The sequence below is a fragment of the Rhinatrema bivittatum genome, chromosome 8, assembly GCF_901001135.1.
Source record: "Rhinatrema bivittatum chromosome 8, aRhiBiv1.1, whole genome shotgun sequence".
NCBI classification, from domain to species: domain Eukaryota; kingdom Metazoa; phylum Chordata; class Amphibia; order Gymnophiona; family Rhinatrematidae; genus Rhinatrema; species Rhinatrema bivittatum.
Window position 1 is genome coordinate 66,816,807 of NC_042622.1, and position 19,541 is coordinate 66,836,347.

The following is a 19,541-nucleotide window of genomic DNA, read 5'->3' on the forward strand; positions in this document are numbered from 1 at the left end:
CATTAAGGGCCTAAAAAGATTCGTCACCGGAAGAGTAGAAAACATTTGGAGGCTTTTTGGAAGCTGCAGGCCCAATTGAATTCCCCAAAACAACTAATAACAGAACATGTGGAGAAATGGGGTTTTTGATATGCAATGTAAGGCATTACATAAAAATTGACTTGTTTTTGATTAAAGATGTTCAATCTTTGCATCACAAAGTGGAACATTTGGAAATTATACGAAAAGATTAAATTTACATTTTCTGAATCTTCCCATGTGGTAGACCCTCCCGGTCTGGCCACAAGATGTCACTGTCCCTGTTATTAGAACACACATTGTAAAGAGTCATCCATATCCCTCAGTCCCTCCCATCCTAAGAGTCTGGTTTGGATGCCTGAGGACAATTTAGCCCAGCCATGTTAATACACTGTGGGTTCAGTTTGAGGAAGCAGTCAAGGAGTAAAGATGTATTTTTTCCACACTCTGGTGGGGCCTCCCAGCTTCACACAAAGGCGTTTATTTTAGAAGTGACAATTTCCAGTGCATTCCCTGCCTGAGGGTCCTTCTCCTATTTTACAGAGAGATACATTTTAAGCCTGATACCCTTTAGGGGCAAAAGAGCTCTCACCAGGGGTCCAAAGACCTGTGAGCCCACTCTAAACCTTAAAGGGCTAATTTTAAAAGCCCTGTGCACATGACATCTGTGAGATACGCGTGTGGCTGGGCCGCAAGTGTGCAGCACTGATCTTCATAGGCCTGCAGCCACACGCGTATCTCCCAGTACGCGCATATTGGGTTTGGGAAAAAGGGGCAGGATGGAGGTGGGGTCTGGGTGGGTCATGGGCAGGCTGGGACAGAGCCATTAGGCACTGTCCCTCTGAAACATGCACGGGGAGCCAACGGGCCCGCACAGGTTGCTGTTGCTCCAGAAAGCAGGTAAGTAGAAAAACTAAAAAATCTAGGGTAGTTTGCAGGGTTTTAGGGGTCTGGGTTAGTAGGGGAAAAGGGTGGCAGGTTAGGTAGGGGGGTTAGGAAGTTCCCTCCCAGTCCACTCCTTTCCTGGAGTGGACTGGGAGGAAACAGGGAATAGGGATTATTGCATTGCCACACGCTTCTAATGAAATCCCCCTCACACATGCGATTCAGCACTCATGCCCACATGCGTGCGCCAATATAAATTCGTGCGTGCAAGTTGCAGATTTTATAACATGCACGTATGTTATAAAATTGTCGTGTCCATGTGCGCCCACCGGGAACCGCACACACATGGATGTCTGCTTGCAGATCTTAAAATTTATTTTTAAGTGGGCAAGCACCAGTGATGGATCCTGTTGCAAGAAACAGTGAAGGCAGAAGTGATATCCAGTTTAAACTTTAAAGTATTTTTTGGATTTAGGAAGAGAGGGGAAGTTTTTGGATTCCCCTTCTCCACTAGGATTTCAGGGCAGAGAACTTGCGTGATCCCACTAACTTTTCCCCAAGAGAAGTTTCCCGGAAAGATCAGAGAATAAGGATGAAAGAATCATTAAGGAAGGAAGAATAAGAGCAGGAGATCCCATCTGGATCTCTACCACTAAAGGGCCAGGACGGACTGGGTGTCTGAGAAGAAGTTCAAGGTAGGATTTTTCAGTAAAGTTGGGGACACCTCCACTAGGATTCCTGCATAGCCGCTGGGAGATTTTGTACATTTAAGATCACCATGGGCTCTATCTAGGGATGTGCAGAGGGATGCCATAAGTTGCATTCGAGATTCATATTAGGCGGGGGCAGATAAGTTGCATTCGGCAAGGGGCCCCCCGATACGTTTATATGTTAATTCTTATTCGTTTCCTGGCTAAAATTAAATTAACTACAAACCCCCACCCTCCTGACCCCCCCAAGGCTTACCAAAACTCCCTGGTGGTCCAGCGGGGGGTCCAGAAGCCATCCCCTGCACTCACACCCTCGGCTGCCGGTATTCAAAATGGCGCCGATAGCCTTTGACCTACTATGTCACAGGGGCTACCGGTGCCATTGGTCAGCCCCTGTCACATGGTAGGAGCAATGGATGGCTGGCGCCATCTTGCGCTCCTACCATGTGACAGGGGCTGACCAATGGCACCAGTAGCCCCTGTGACATAGTAAGGGCAAAGGCTATTGGTGCCATTTTGATTACTGGCAGCTGATGGCCCGAGTGCAGGAGATCGCTCCTGGACCCCTGCTGGACCACCAGGGACTTTTGGCAAGTCTTGGGGGACCCTCCTGATCCCTACAAGACTTGCCAAAAGTCCAGCGGGGGTCCGGGAGTGACCTCCTGCACTCCGGCCGTCGGCTGCCAGTATTCAAAATGGCACCGATAGCCTTTGCCCTTACTATGTCACAGGGGCTACCGGTGTCATTGGTCAGCCCCTGTCACATGGTAGGAGCACAAGATGGCGCCGATGGCCATGTGACAGGGGCTGACCAATGGCACCAATAGCCCCTGTGACATAGTAGGTCAAAGGCTATTGGCGCCATTTTGAATACCGACAGCCGAGGGTGTGAGTGCAGGGATGGCTCCCAGAACCCCCGCTGGACAACCAGGGAGTTTTGGTAAGTCTTGGGGGGTCAGGAGGGTGGGGGGTTTGTTTAAATTGGCTCCTTTAGGCAGCCGAATAATTCGGCGAAGATTCGTTGTATTCATGGGGAATCGCGATACGTTTCGCTTCCCCACAAATACAACGAATATGGCCCTATACGTTGCGGATTCCCAATTCGTAGGGACCGAATGCACACCCCTAGCTCTATCCAGAGATCTGGTAAAAGCACACCTACCTATCCAGAATTATACCTGTAGCATCAGTTTGATGTAAATTCACACTTCTGGATAATTTATGAGTATCAATCAGTAAACTTTATTTTAACACCCAGACCTGGTCTTGACTGAGTCATTACAGCCTCTCACCCCATGAGAAGCATTTACAGTTCTGACACATACTGGTGACCTTTTCTCATCATGTGGGCCATAAGTGAGAGCCCCAACAAAAAGGGTCTCCTCACCCAGGGATTAAGAGGCAGCGTGGGATGGAATGGTTAGTTGGAGCAGCCCTGAAGATATAAATTAGTTGTGTGCCCTGATGGAGGCTCCAACCCCCCAAAAAGGGGTTACACCCAAATTGTTTATGGCTTGTCTGTTAGATATGTTGAAGAGATTTCATACAGAATTACTAAAAGTAGCACATTTAAGACAAATCGGAGAAAATTCTTTTTCACTCAACACACAATAAAGCTCTGGAATTTGTTGCCAGAGGATGTGGTTAGTGCAGTTAGTGTAGCTGGGTTCAAAAAAGGTCTGGATAAGTTCTTGTAGGAGAAGTCCATTAATGGCTATTAATCAATTATACTTAGGGAATAGCCACTGCTATTAATTGCATCAGTAGCATGGGATCTTCTTAGTGTTTGGGTAATTGCCAGGTTCTTGTGGCCTGGTTTTGGCCTCTGTTGGAAACAGGATGCTGGGCTTGATGGACCCTTGGTCTGACCCAGCATGGCAATTTCTTATGTTCTTATGAGTCTATTCCCATAGTTACAAAGGTGTGGGAATAGACTGGGAGAAGATTGGGGGGAGTGTGGAATTTGTTGCCAGTGGATATCAAATTCTCTGGGGACACTGGAGAACTGATAGCATTCTAACAAGATTCTCAAATTCATATTTATTCTAGGGCTACTTTTTTAGTCTCCTTTTATGTTAGAGCCTGATAAGCTGTGGATATTAAAGAAGTTTTTCTGCCTCAAAGATACATTATTTCTTGGTCAAGGATCTATCCAGCTCTATCCAGATCTCTGGATAGAGCTAGGAGTGTTTCCTGATGTCTCTAGGGACACTCTGTTGAAGAGGAAATCTCTTTTAATGAAGGTGCAGATTGTACTTGAGTTAGGGGATTCTTTTAGGTTATTATATCCATATAAATACCAAATCAGTTTATGTGACACTAAATTTGTTTTCTTTGATCCAGAACAGTTAAAGATTTTGTGATTATTAGAGAATTGCCTCTGCTGAGCTCCCCCCATTTAGAATTTCTGTTTAGTCCAGGGATTGGATGACTACAAGGCTAGGTTAATGACAAACTAATGTTTCCTTTGTTGGAGTGACTGGTCTCTATGCCCCTCATATTTTGGCTAATAGGATAATGCACTATATTCTTGTGTATTTTTTTTTTGTATTAGTTTGGATTTTTTTTCTTATATCCACTGTCTTTTTCATGTCAAATTATTCTTGATGTAATAAATTGATTAAATCAATAAAGAGATATAGAAGTATATAGGTAGGAAAAGTATGCATGTTCAATGCATTGAAGTACTCGCTTTCAATGCATTGAATGTATTCTTGCGTAAGCTTTCATATGTGCAGATGTTGCAGAATAAAAATACGTGTGCTTTATAATATGCATGGTCTATAACATACTATTGTAAATCTGTGTGCAGCCATATACAAGTGTGTATGCTGCCGCGCATAGCTGTTTGAAAGTTATCCTCATGCTTTCTAAAATCTAAAAGCATGTGTGTAAGTCCAAACCTCTCCCCAACTCTGTTTATTCCGGGCAAACTTATGCATGAAAGGAACATGCATGCATAAGTTTACTCAAATAGACAGTAACTTTCAAACCAGCACACGGGCGCACATGTGCACATGTTCCTAAGCACACGCCCAGGACTGCAGATATTTTAAGTGCACATACACACGCGCATGTTATAAAACAGCCTGGCCGCATGCACATGTGCTCCAAATTTTAAGAGGGCATGCGCAAGCACGTGTAAATGCCGCATCTACTGTGTAAATTGGGGAATTTTAATAAGGGTGTGCGCTGACGCCATTTCCAGTTTAACCAGTTCGTCCCCAGTTTGCCCAGTTAAGGGACGGGTCTTTCAAACCCCACTGATTTAATAGCCTTCCCACTCCTCGGTTACCCTTGACCGAGGAGTGGGAAGGCTCCTCGGTCAAGGGTAACCGAGGAGCCTTCTGGCTCTGCTGATCTGCCTATTTATCTTTATTTTGTAACTTCCATGGCATCCATAGCAGAAGTAACGTTATGCGGAAGGGGGTGGGGCCTCGGTGCGTCCCGGATCATGTATTTACTCGCACATTTCAGCTTCATGCCCCAAAATGCCCATGCCCTGTCCAGACCAAGCCCACGCCCGTCCATTTTTGAAAGCTTCCGAGAAGTGCATACCGTGACATTTATGTGCACATTCGGATGGCTTTTAAAATCTGCTTGAGGCGCATGAGCCTGAAATATTTGCGTATCCCCTAATTAATGTGCACGGCAGGCTTTTAAAATTCATCTTGTATTGGGTGGGCAATTTTGCAAAAGACCAGTTTGTGCATAAAACATTGTTTTACTTATAAACGTCCCTTTGAAAATTACCCTTCTATTTACTGGCAATAATGAACTTACTCCTAGAACTGTCATCTGATTAATCAACTGATTCCAAGCTGGTTAAAAGAAAGGAAACAGAGAATAGGATTAAATGCTCATTTTCACAGTGGAAAAAAGGCAAACAGTGGAGTGCCTCAGGGATCTGTATTCAGACTGGTGCTTTTTAATATATATATAAATGATCTGGAAATGGGTACGATTAGTGAGGTGATCAAATTTGCAGATGACACAAAATTATGCAGAGTAGTTAAATCTCAAGCAGATTGTGATGAACTGCAGGAGGACCTTGTGAGACTGGAAGATTGGGCTTCCAAATGGCAGATGAAATTTAACATGGACAAGTCCAAAGTGATGCATATAGGGAAAAATAACCCTTGCTGTAGTAACACAATATTAGATTCTATCTTAGGAATTAACACCCAGGAAAGAGATCTAGACGTCATAGTGGATAATACATTGAAATCGTCGGCTCAGTGTGCTGTGGCGATCAAAAAAGCAAACAGAATGTTAGGAATTATTAGGAAGGGAATGGCAAATAAAACGGAGGATGCCATAATGCCTCTGTATCGCTCCATGGTGAGACCACACCTTGAGTACTGTGTGCAGTTCTGGTAACTGCATCTCAAAAAGGATATAGTTGCACTGGAGAAAGTGAGAGAAGGATGACCAAAATGATAAGGGGCATGGAACAGCTGCCCTATGAGGAAAGGCAAAAGAATTTAGGATTGTTCAGTTTGGAGAAGAGACGACTGAAAGGGGATATGATAGAGGTCTATAAAATCATGAAAGGACTTGAACAAGTTAATGTAAATTGGTTGTTTACTCTCTCATAATTGAAGGAAGAGGGGGCACTCCATGAACATAAGAACATAAGAACATAAGAAAATGCCATACTGGGTCAGACCAAGGGTCCATCAAGCCCAGCATCCTGTTTCCAACAGTGGCCAATCCAGGCCATAAGAACCTGGCAAGTACCCAAAAACTAAGTCTATTCCATGTAACCATTGCTAATGGCAGTGGCTATTCTCTAAGTGAATTTAATAGCAGGTAATGGACTTCTCCTCCAAGAACTTATCCAATGAAGTTAGCAAGTAGCTCATTTAAAACAAATTGAAGCAAATTCTTTTTCACTCAGAGCATAGTTAAGCTCTTGAATTCATTACCAGAGGATGTGGTTATAGCAGTTAGTGTAACTGGGTTTAAAAAAGGTTTGGATAAGTTCCTAGAGGAAAAATCAATAAACTGCTGTGACCGAAATTAATAAGCAATAGTAGCTTGTGATTTATCTAATGTTTGGGTACTTGCCAGGTACTTGTGACTTGTACTAGCCACTGTTGGAAACAGGATATTGGGCTTGATGGTGTTATGATATCGAGGTGTTTGGTGAATTCTTAGAAGCAACAGTGATAGTGACTTCTACGGGGAGGAGCCCCATAGGGAACTGTAGCACCAGGCTAGACTCAGATGCACAAACACAGAGAATATATCTTTATTATGCAGCTTGTATGGTTCACCAGAGGTGGCAGTAGAGAGTGGATTAGATAGCAACAATCTGTAATCCTCGGCGGAGGAGACCCGTCCCACAATTGTGGTCTAAGGCCCCGATGCAGATATCCAGTGAGGTGCTGTAGGAGAGACAGACTGGCAGATGTTATTACACACTCCCTTGTAGCTGAGTAGATAGAGTTCCCAATAAGCAGTAGAGAGAGGATAGGTAGCAACAGTCTGTGATCCTTGGCAGAGGAGTCCCGTTCCACAATGGTGGTGTAGGGCCCGATGCAGATAGATAACAAGGAGCTGTAGATGAACAGACTGGGAGAAGTAGTACTCACTCTCTGTAGCTGATAGGTAGTGTTCCAGCAGGTAGAAGAATTGGTAGCAGGCACCAGGATAGACACACAGGCCCTCAAGGAGCGAGTACCTGGATTCAGGATAGGCACCTGGAAATAAGCAAAGGGCCCCCGAGGAGCAGGTACCCAAGTTAGTAGAACCTCGGAGGGTGAAGATAGCTTCCAGCAGCAGCAGAAGTGGCAGAGCAACTTCAGACCGGAACAAATCCAATCTGTTGCTAACTCGGCGAGAGTCAGCAAATGGGCAACCGTTTGTAGTCAGAAGCAGTGACATCACTCGAGGGGGACGCCCCCGAGGTTCATGCCAACACTGCTGTAAGATGTGAGGTGTGCGCGCACACGTGCGCCCTAGGAGGCCTCAGGTCAACATGGCGGGACACCACGCCAAAGCCGCTCCGGGGACGCCGGAGGGTGCGGCAAGGAAACGCTATGGACGCCATTCTCCTGAGGCTGGTGGAGAAGGCTAAAATAGAGGTGAAGCATGTCGGGCAAAGCCGTCTGAGACCGACGGACGCAACAGATGGGCCCTTGGTCTGACCCAGTATGGCATATCTTATGTTCTTTGTACATTGAACAAAATCGTAATAAAATTGTAAGACAAGTAGGACTAGACTAACACCTCACGTGGATCTAGAGTTGGTAAGTGTGTTGGAGGACTTTTGTACAATATCACAGTAGGGGAAATAGTTAAAGCCAGGACTGGTGCTGAGTAGGTAGAAAAAAATAGATAATCTGCATGGGCCTTATAGTCTTTATCTGTCATCATATTCTCTATTTCTGAGTTTTGCAGATTGTTTTTTTTAGCAGCTAGTTACAGTTTCATATTTTCATCCTTTTGTAAGTCAACTATTGAACCAATACATGGAGTGCCACTGGTGCCCTTTCCCTCTGCGCCTGACATGGAAGTGAGCCTCCTCCAACCTTGAACACTGTGACACTTCCTACAATGCATGCTTGGAATCTGGCTACGTTCCTAACCCACCTTCAACACTCACTAAATCATAAATCTTTCTTTCTTGCTAAAACGAGGAACCACAAAGTTATCAAAAATACCCAAGAGACCGAAAATAAAGGACAAGGATTTATTTGTATTGATTAGCTTTGTAGTTTTCCAGTACTTCTCCTTTACAATGCAGAAGCCGCCCTCACGGAGAAAAGGGATTTAAATGGGTCTTCCTTAGGGTTAGAACAAAGATCTTACATCTGTTCTCTAGAATGTAAGGGATTATTTCATTGTATCTGACTGATTGTAACATTGGGCCAACATTTTTTGTAAAAACAAAATCAATCCAGCACAGCTAATTTTCTGTATTCCCTTTATCCCTTATTTCCAAAGAATATTTGTTTATTTGGTACAGCCCATCCTCATCTCCAGCCTTCCTGCACCCATTTCTGTATTAAAGTCAGATTCTTCATCTTGTGTGTGACGTTGCCATGGTAACACATTGTTATGTGAAATTGCACAGATAAGCCAGAATCGAATCATGAATAAGTCTCTCACCTTCTTTGTGTTAGAGGCAAATCAAATTTAGTTGAAATATTGTAACATTTGTGACAGCGTCTAAGAGATTCTGAAAACAGCATTTTGCAAAAGGTAAAGATTTTGTATTATTTTGCAAACATTGTTGAACCATTCAAAAGCAAACTTCTCTGGAAATGTAATTTATGTTATTTAAAAATAAAATGTTCTTCATTCTAACTTTGTTTTCAGCACACCCACATTGTACAGTTTGTTTGATAACGCTAGCATTTTGCTGGAGTCTGGCATTTTTAATATTTACATTCTTCTGCATTTGGCTGGAGTTGCCAGCATTTTTTAACCCCTCTGTTTTCTATTTTCCTGGAGTTTCCTGCATTTTCAGTCTCTGCAATCTGCCTTTTGCTGGAGATTTTTTGGCAATTCTAGCACCTGACATCTGCTGGAGTCGATGATATTTTCAGTTCCTGCATTGTCCCCTTTGCTAGTGTTTGAGATATTTTCAAGCCATCCTTGTTTTCTGGGGTATCCTGCACCTGGAGAAGTAGCAGAAAGAAGGAAGGGGGTGTCACACTAGTCCTCTCCGGAGTAGGGGGTGACAGGACCTGGGAGGGATCAATTCACACTCCGCCCCCTTTTCCACCTCCTGAGTACGTGCAAAAACAGGCTAAGGGTAAATTTTCAAATGACTCTAGCTGCCTAACTTCAGAAGTTAGGTGGCTAGATCCAGCCTCCTCCTAATTTACACTCACTGAGCAGCTAAATATAGCTTCCTTTTTCATGCCACAGCCATAGTTATCCATTCAAAATACAGACATCCATGATGGCATGGTTTGGTTGGGGAAAATTAGCTGGCTAATAGGGAGATGCCTTCGTTTGATATGAAATGGGAAATTATAACAATATTTTCCATTTTATTTCAATTTCTTTTAAAAATGAAATGGAAGAAAAACAAAGTTTAATTTGTTTTAGTTTGTTTGTTTTTCTATAATTTTTCACCGCTGTCACTTCTGCCAAAACCCACTCCAGAGTCCCACCTTTGATCCCTAATACCCTTTCAAAACCTCTTACCGTATTTTTCTTTCTTCACAGGGCAGGAGCAATCCCCGGTCATTCCTGACCCGGCAGACCGCGGCCAGCACCATTGTTAATTTATTTCATACAAAATGGGCACCAGCCAGGTCCAGACCCAAGCCAGTGCCATTCTTGACAATGGCACTGGATCAGTCTGTCACTGCCATTTCTATGTCTATTGTCTACCACTGGCGGGGCAGGAATGACCAGGGATCCCCTCCTGTCTCGTGAAAAAAGAAAAATATGGTAAGAGGGTTTGAGGAGGAGAGAAGGATCAGAGAGGAAGCCAAGGAAGTTTTTTTCTTTTCTGACAGGGCCTGACTTTTTTATGTTTTGTTTTTCTTTTAGTTTGATTTTCTTCATTTTTATTTTCTTAGTTGTTTGCTTTGTGTTTTTTTTTGTTTTGTTTTCTTCCCGCCCACCCTCCCAAAATGATAAGAAAACCCCATGAAAATTTTGTGGGGTTTTCCTATCGCCTTTGGGGGACCCCCCCACCCCGATACCTGACGGATGAGAAAATATCGTACGATATTTTCATCCGTCAGAAAAATGATTCACATCCCTAATAGGAGGGCCAGCTAGTAATTAGAGGTGAGGTTTTGGTGGTGGTCTAGGGTTTTGGGGCCAGTTTTACATGTAGAGGGAGACGTACAAACAGCACAGTAGACCTTGGTGAAGATTTGACATAATTTGGAGTGAGGAAAGTCACACAAAGATGAGATTTCTACAATGTTCTCTCGCCATAGCTTGATTGACTCTCTACCAGGGTACTATCAAGCTAGGGTGAGAGAATATTGTAGAAATCTCATCTTTATGTGAGTTTTCTCACTCCAAATCGTCAAATCTTCACCGAGGTCTACTGTGCTATTTGTACCTTTCACTGTACATGTAAAACTGGCCCCAGAACACTAGACCACCACCAAAATCTCACCTTGAGTTACCTGCTGGCCCTCCTATAGCAGTTTAAATAATTGATTACTATGTGTGCCACCCTAGAGGTTCTCTCTCTCCCCCACCCCGCAATGGAATTTGCAATATTTATCATGAATTGCATTTCAGCCATATCACACAGCTTAATACCAGGAAGAAAGAGTGCAATGATGCCCCTTATTTTCATTGATCCTGCCCCTTTGAATAAATTTGAAAAATTTGCTTTTGTGCCGCACATTGCAATAAATATCGCATGTGTTAATGTCATAATGCATTTTGATGAATGACCCTGTAAAAAAGCTCAAGAAGTGGTTGAAGATTTGGCAGCTGGGATAAAATGCCTAGAAGTGAAGCATCATGCGTTTGGGGTGTGGCAATCCCAAAGAGCTGTGATGAGAGCGAAAGACTGTTGTGCCAAGCGCATTGTAGAAACAGCCTGACCATGCGCGTATCTCTCCATATGAGCGGAAGTGCCCGGGTCTGTAAAAGGGGCCGGTCAGGGGAAGGGTCTAGGTGGGGTGGGGGCTGGCCGGGACAGAATGCTAACATGCACCCAGATTCTCTCGGGGTAAGGCCTTAAAAGAGCTGTATAGTCCCGGTTCCTCCCCTTTGCCAGTGTGGTAAAATCTGTGGGGATCTAGTGAGATTGCCCTGCCCTCCTGCCATACCCTGAAGCAGCCAAACTTTTCAAAAATATAAAAAAGTGGCCCAATGTTAGCCCTGCTCCCAGTTTCAAAGTCCCTCCCGTTGGTAGTCAAAAAACTGAAACCCCTCAACCCCTTGACACCCTTCTCCTCCCTCCTGTACCCTGGACCCTTTACTTTTATTCCCTGGTGGTCCAGCAATAGTGGCTGGGTGCATTGGTGCCATTTCCAAAATGGTGCTGGCTAGTGTTAGGTGCCCTTTTGCCCCATCATGTGACTCCCAGGGGAAAGACTTCAGAAAGTGCAGGGTTAACATTGGCCCACATTTTAAAGATATTTGGAAACTTTGACCACTTCAGGGTGCAGTAGTCGGTGGTGGGGGAACAGGGAGTCTACCTGATCTCCAAGTGATTATAATATCAATGCCAATAATATCTCGAGCAAGTTTTACTTCTATGGCAGACTTAAGATTAACACAACACCTTCCTTCTCAAACTTATAGAGAAGGTCATATCCTGGATCTAATATTTACTAGTGAAGATTGTAAAATTGAAGAGTACTCTGTTGTGATAATTCCATTAACATGGATGAATAACTTTTTAATATGTTGAATGTTAACCCAAATTGTTCCCTTAGCAACTTATAATAAATTTACAGTCCCTGAAAGGAAAATTAATGATATTAAGGCTGGTGACCTACCGTTACTTCTAGGGTCTTTTCCTGCAGGTTTTTCAGAGCTGTTTTCAGCCTTTAGATCAGTGCCTGGAAAAAGATCACTGAAATGGCCATTGATAAAGTTACTGCAGTGCACTCATGAAATTAAAAAAAACCCAAAACTTTCCATGGTTTCATTTGGGATTCATACTCCTCAAGAGAGAAATCCAAAAACTGCAGAAAAAGTGGCGGGAGGGTAAAACCACTAGGGATGTGCAGAGCAAAATTTTATGTTCATATTTTTTATGTCCGAAAGGGGGTCCCACTTGCGGCCAATATGGACATAAAAAAAATCCAATGAGTTGGGTATATGTACATATGTGCAAAAAAAAAAAATTAAACCCCCTCACCCTCCTTAATCCCCCCCCCAGACTTACCACAACTCCCTGGTGATCGAGCGAGGAGTGAGGACGTCATTTCTGCAATCCTTGGCGAGAAGCATGTGACGTCGGTGGCACGTCGAGTGACGCGGCGTCACGTGATTCCCGGCTCGTTCGCGCCGGACGGCTCGTTCGGCCCAAAAAGAACTTTTGGCCAGCTTGGGGGGGCCTCCTGACCCCCCCAAGCTGGCCAAAAGTTCTTTTTGGGCCGAACGAGCCGTCCGGCGCGAACGAGCCGGGAATCACGTGGCGCCGCGTCACTCAGACGCGACGTCACGTGATTCCCGGCAAGTTCGCGCCGGACGGCTCGTTCGGCGCGAACAAGCCGGGAATCACGTGACGCCGACGTCACGTGATTCCCGGCAAGTTCGCGCCGGACGGCTCGTTCGGCCCAAAAAGAACTTTTGGCCAGCTTGGGGGGGCCTCCTGACCCCCTCAAGCTGGCCAAAAGTTCTTTTTGGGCCGAACGAGCCGTCCGGCGCGAACTTGCCGGGAATCACGTGACGTCGGCGTCACGTGATTCCCGGCTTGTTCGCGCCGAACGAGCCGTCCGGCGCGAACTTGCCGGGAATCACGTGACGTCGCGTCTGAGTGACGCGGCGCCACGTGATTCCCGGCTCGTTCGCGCCGGACGGCGCGTTCGGCCCAAAAAGAACTTTTGGCCAGCTTGGGGGGGTCAGGAGGCCCCCCCAAGCTGGCCAAAAGTTCTTTTTGGGCCAAACGAGCCGTCCGGCGCGAACGAGCCGGGAATCACGTGACGCCGGCGTCACTCGACGTGCCGCCGACGTCACATGCTTCTCGCCAAGGATTGCAGAAATGGCGTCCTCACTCCTCGCTCCATCACCAGGGAGTTGTGGTAAGTCGGGGGGGGGGGGATTAAGGAGGGTGAGGGGGTTTATATTTTTATTTTGGCTCAACAATCGCGATTTCCCACATATCGAACATATCTATGTTCGATATGTGGGAAATCCGATCGTTTATGTCGAATCAATTTTTTAAGTAAAAAAAAAATATGAGTTGCGTTTTACTAATGCGGTCAATCCGAATGCACACCCCTAAAAACCACTGCCAAGCTTGATCTTTGTGAAACAAGTAGTTATAAACATAAGTCTTGAACTAGACAAGCAAAAAATAATATCAAATCAAAGTTACTTTTGAAAAGGAACTACACTGGGCTGAGTCTCATCTGCATCAACCTTTTAAAATTGTATCTGACCTTGCAGAAAGGGAAACTAATCAACATTCTGCTGATACTGGTGATTTGAATGCAGAGAAATTGGCCAATTATTCCAGTAGTACGATAATAGAAATTCAAAAGAATTTACACCCAACCTGAAAGACAGGAAAACCAATTTGAGTGTTTTCAACTTCAACTTAGAGGATGTCAGGGATTCCCAAGTCCGCAATGTTGTCAGGACAGTGCAGTTTGTTTAGCTAGTAGTTTTTTCAAGTTTAACCCTGCCTACTAACTTTCAGGAAAAAGCTCAAAACATGGTTATTTAAGAATGCCTTTCCAGACCCCAACTGAACCCTAACCCACCATCAATTCACTATCAGACTTTAACATTACACTGTAAAAAAAAAATAAAAAATTACAATTGCATAGTCAATTTCATATCATTGTAAATAACTGTTCTTTTTGTTAAAATTCCTATCGCCTATTTTCTTCTTCGGCTCCCAGTTATGTACATCCCTGTTTCATTGTAACTGCAACACTTCCAGCTTCGCACTTGTCAAATTTTATTGTATTTTCTAATTTTACTCACCCCTTGTTTAATGTAAACCGGCATGATGTGATGCCTATCGTGAATGCCGGTATAAAAAAACACGAAATAAATAAATAAAATAAATAAACAATAGCATCTTCCATGTTTGCCTTAGATTCCATTCCACCTAAACTACTTATATCACCTGAACTTGGGCTGATACATTTTCTTACCTTCATTATTAATTTTAGCATATTTATTTATTTATTCATTCATTCTTACTAACCACACTCACTCAGGGTTGGTGGTGTATAGCAAATTCAAACAAATCCATATACAATAACAAATCATCATAGAAACATAAAAAACAAGTCATACAAACTAAGCAAAATTTAAACTAAAATTAACATTAATTAACATTAATAAAAAATTAAAACATACTGCTCACAGATCTAACATGGAAAAAGCCAAGATTTCACCCTCTTCCGACAGAGCAGATAGTTTAATTCCATTTGCAGCTCTCTTGGTGCTGAATTCCATAGTGCTTAGAACTAGGAGTAGTTCCTACCAGGGGTGAAGTGTGATTACTGAAGTTGGTGGTGCACTGTCAAATTTACTACTGACATGTGACTGAAAAACAAGACTTTTGAGATCCTCCAATACAATTATATCTAACCCTCTAGCAGGCTTAAAATCCCTTTTTTATATACTTCAGACCGTAACATGATAAACAGATGTATATATTATCTTTTATCACATAGTTCTTACTTTAGATCTAGTGTTAGATTAAAATGATTTGAGTGTTAGAAGAAATGGGGTACTATAGGTCTTTTTTAGCTTTTGGATTTTATTCTTCTGTACTGTTTGGCACACTAAGCCTTGTTACATCATTCATTTGTAGAATTTGTTTCCTGCTATCTAGTTACCAGTAAACAACTTTATTTATGAATAACAACTATGATATGAAGTGTGTTTTCTTTTCTGACTGACAGGTGTGCAGAAGAGCTTTATAGACGGGGGTGAGAAAAACCCTAAGGGGTTTGAAAAACTGACTTGTTCCCCCATTTGGGAGAAACCCCAGGAGGCATTGCTAGGTACCTAAAAGATCCATGGCATAGGCCCATAGGCCATTCCTTTCCTACCCTCTGAAATTTTGATAATTAATCAATTCAATCATGATCGACAGCTTCTCCCCCCTCCCAGAGCAATTCTATAAAAACAAACAATTGCACATTATGGGGCGGATTTTGAAAGGGTTACGCAAGTAACCCTTTTAAACCCGCTCCTGTGTGCGCCGAGTCTATTTTGCATAGGCCTGGCGACATGCGCAAGCCCCGGACACGCGTATGTCCCGGGGCTTGGAAAAAAGGGGCGGGGAGTGGGCGGGGCTGTCCGGGGTGGGGTGGGACCGAGACCTCTGGCACAGTTTATTTATTTTATTTATTTAAAGGTTTTTTTATATACCGCAGCACATTCGAAAACATCACCTCGGTTTACAATATAACATAATGCAGCAACAAGCTTTACAAAGAAATAAAGGGGTAGATTTTAAGAGGCGCGCGAACAGCCTACTTTTGCTTGCGCATCAGACTCAAGCAAAAGTACGCTGGATTTTAGTAGATACGCGCGGAGCCGCGCGTATCCACTAAAATCCTGGATCGGCGCGCGCAAGGCTATCGATTTTGTATAGCCTGCGCGCGCCGAGCCGCGCTGCCTCCCCCCGTTCCCTCCAAGGCCGCTCCGAAATCGGAGCGGCCTCGGAGGGAACTTTCCTTTGCCCTCCCCTCACCTTACCCTCCCTTCCCCTACCTAACCCACCCACCCGGCCCTGTCTACACCCCCCCCTTACCGTTGTCGGGGGATTTACGCCTCCCGGAGGGAGACGTAAATCCCCGCGCGCCAGCGGGCCTGCTGCGCGCCGGGCCGCGACCTGGGGGCGGGTACGGAGGGCGCGGCCACGCCCCCGGGCCGTAGCCACGCCCCATACCCGCCCCCAAAACGCGGCCGACACGCCCCCGAAACGCCGCGTCGACCGGGCCCGCCCCCCGACACGCCCCCCTCCGAAAACCCCGGGACGTACGCGAGTCCCGGGGCTCTGCGCGCGCCGGGAGGCCTATGTAAAATAGGCTTCCCGGCGCGCAGGGCCCTGCTCGCCTAAATCCGCCCGGTTTTGGGCGGATTTAGGCGAGCAGGGCTCTGAAAATCTACCCCAAAATGTACAACAAGGGTTTAACATATGTGGGTTAAATGTACAACAAAGAATTTAAGGTACATTGTAACTGTATTCAACGAGTAGTAATAATAATAACCATATACATTAGGTAATCATTGCAGATCATCATTTAAGGGCTAACCTGGGTAATGGATGAAGAGGAGATTCTCATGACTTACACTATTGGAGAAAAGTGCGATAAAAGTGTGATAAATTTAGGAGAGTTCATATGGGGGGGGAGAGGTTAGAGGATTGATGGGGTATAAGGGATATGGGAGGAAAGATTTTTAGTAGGAAGTCCTGGGTCAGAGAGGATGTCAAGTAGAGATATTGTCTGTAATTCGGATGAACTAAATTAGTTATGGGAATGCTTGTTTGAACAGCCAGGTTTTAAGGTTTTGCCCGAATTTCTTGTGGCAGGGTTCCTGGCGAAGATAAGGGGGCATTTTATTCCATAGGGTAGTTCCTGCTATGATAAATGAGCGCTCCCTAGTGGATACATGCTTGGTTAGTTTGGGTGATGGTGTCAGGAGTTTAGCCTGATGTTGAGTTCTAGTTGGACGGGAAGGCTTACGGATTGAGAAGTGTTCGGGGAACCATTGAATATTTTGGTTATGAATGGCTTTGTGTATGAGCATGAGGGATTTATATATTATCCTGGATGCTACTGGTAGCCAGTGTAGGGACTGGAAAACGGGTGTAATATGGTCGTGATGGTGTGTGTTTGTGAGTATGCGGGCAGCGGCATTTTGCAGCATTTGTAAAGGTTGAATAGAGTTTATTGGTAGGCCTAGAAGGATGGCGTTACAGTAGTCGAGCTTTGACAGGATCGTGGCTTGTAGAACTGTGCGGAAATCATGAGGGTGTAGAAGGGTTTTGATTCTTTTTAGCGTATGAATTTTGAAGAATCTGTTTTTTATAGTGGCGGAGATGAATTTTTTAAAAGTAAGATGGTTGTCAATCATTATGCCAAGGCTGCGGACAGGTTGTAAAGTGGAGGGGCAGGGTTGTGATGGTGGTGATGATTTGTGAGAGATATTGTTTTGAGGTGAAATGATGAGAAGCTCAGTTTTGTTGGTATTGAGGGCCAGAAAGTTATCAGTGAGAAGTTTGTTTATTTCAGATAGGGCTGCATTCCAGACTTTCAATGCATTAGGAAGAGAATCCGTTATAGGAATGAGGATCTGCACATCATCCGCGTAGATAAAATGTGGGAAGCCCAATTACGCGAGAAGTTGGCAGAGAGGGATAAGATAAATATTGAAAAGTGTTGAGGAGAGAGAGGAGCCTTGTGGTACTCCTTGTGACAGTTTTCTAGGTTTAGATTCACTACAACCAACTTTGACACTGTAGCTCCTATCGTTTAGGTATGATTGGAACCACTGTAGGGCAGTACCAGCAATACCAATTTCTTTGAGGCGCATGATGAGAGTGTTGTGATTGACAGTGTCAAAGGTGGAAGAAATGTCCAGCAGAGCAAGGATATAGGAGTGACCAGTGTCCAGGGCTTTAAGTATGGATTCAGCAAGGGAAATGAGTAGTGTTTCTGTGCTATGATGCTTGTAAAATCCATACTTGGAGGGGAAGAGTATATGATGCTCATCCATGTATTCAGTAAGCTGCTTGTTGATGATTTTTTCTATTATTTTTGATAGGAAAGGGAGATTAGACACCGGGCGATAATTGACCGGTTCAGCTGGATCCAGATCCCGTTTTTGAGAGTGGGTTTTATTATAGCGTGTTTGAGTTGGTTAGGTACTAGGCCGAGGGAAATGGATTTGTTAAGAATGTTTGCTATGGGTTTGGCTATAGTTGTGGGGATAGTAATGAATATCTTTGTAGGCAGCGTGTCTGATGGATGTGTTGCAGGTTTGATTTTTTTGAGTGTGGCTTCAATTTCTAATGCGGATGTGTTTTCAAACTTCGTAAGGGTGGCTGTGGGGTGCGCCATTTGAGTGGAGTTGGTCAGAGGGGGGATGTGTTTAGAGTTGGAGTTGGGAGTGTTGTTTCATGTGAGGGAATTGTTGGAGGTGTGGTGGGGAGTAAAGCATGCCATGATTGTATCAATTTTGTTGTGGAAGTAAGAAGCTAGTTTCTCGCATTTGGTTTGGTCGTCGTTGTCAGGTTTTGTGTTGGCTGGCGAAGTAATGAGGCTGGCAATGTATTGAAATAGGGCACATGGATTGAATTGGAATTGGTGGATTCTTGATGCATAATAATCTTTTTTGGCTTTGTCTGTGGCTTTATGGTAGTTGTGGAGTAAGGTCCAGAATTTTGATTGCAAAGCCGGGAGTTGGTTTCTACGCCATCTCTTTTCCAGTTTACGGAGATCGGTTTTTAAAGTTCTAGGTTCGGTAGTGTACCAAGATTTCTTATTGGTCTTATCAGGGTTGATTTCTTTGGTTTGTAAGGGGAGAAGTTTGTCAGCTATGTTGCTAGTGATTTGGAACCAGGAAGACGTGGCTGTGTTAGCATCTATGAGGTCTAATTTTGTAAGTTTCTCTGCTAGGGTATCAATAATTTCTTCCGTCTTACATTGTTTTCGGAAAGTAATAGTTTTTTTGGTATGGGTGGTGTGGGGGGTGCTTTGGATTGTGCAGCGTGTATCAATCCGGTAGTGGTTTGACCATGGTATGGGGGTGCAGCGGGGAAGGTCAGTTTGGATAAGGGAGTTGATGAAGATGAGATCAAGTGTGTGTCTAGCCTTATGTGTAGGACTTGATACAATTTGTTTGTATCCCAGAGCATTCAGTGCGGTAAGGGTGGCCTCACAAGATGGGGAGAGAGGGTTGCGGTCGACATGGAGATTCAAGTCTCTGAGAATGATGGCTGGGGTCGCAATGTCAATGTGTTTGGTTATGTATTCTATGAGGGGAGAAGGGTTACTTTCCAGAATGCCTGGGGGTGCATAGATAAAGCAGATTTGGAGGGCATTGGATTTAAAGAGACCAATCTCTAGCATGTGGGGAGGAGAGATTGGTTGCAGGGTGAGATTGAATTTTGGCCGCAAGGAGGAGTCCACCTCCTTTCTTTTTGAGACTGGGGATGGGGAAGAAGTTGTATAAATCTGTGGGTAGTTGGTTAATTAATGCAGTGTCGGTGTCCTTTAGCCATGATTCAGTGATTGCACATATGTCAGGGGTTTTGTCCGTGAGAATATCAGACAGTAGCGTTGC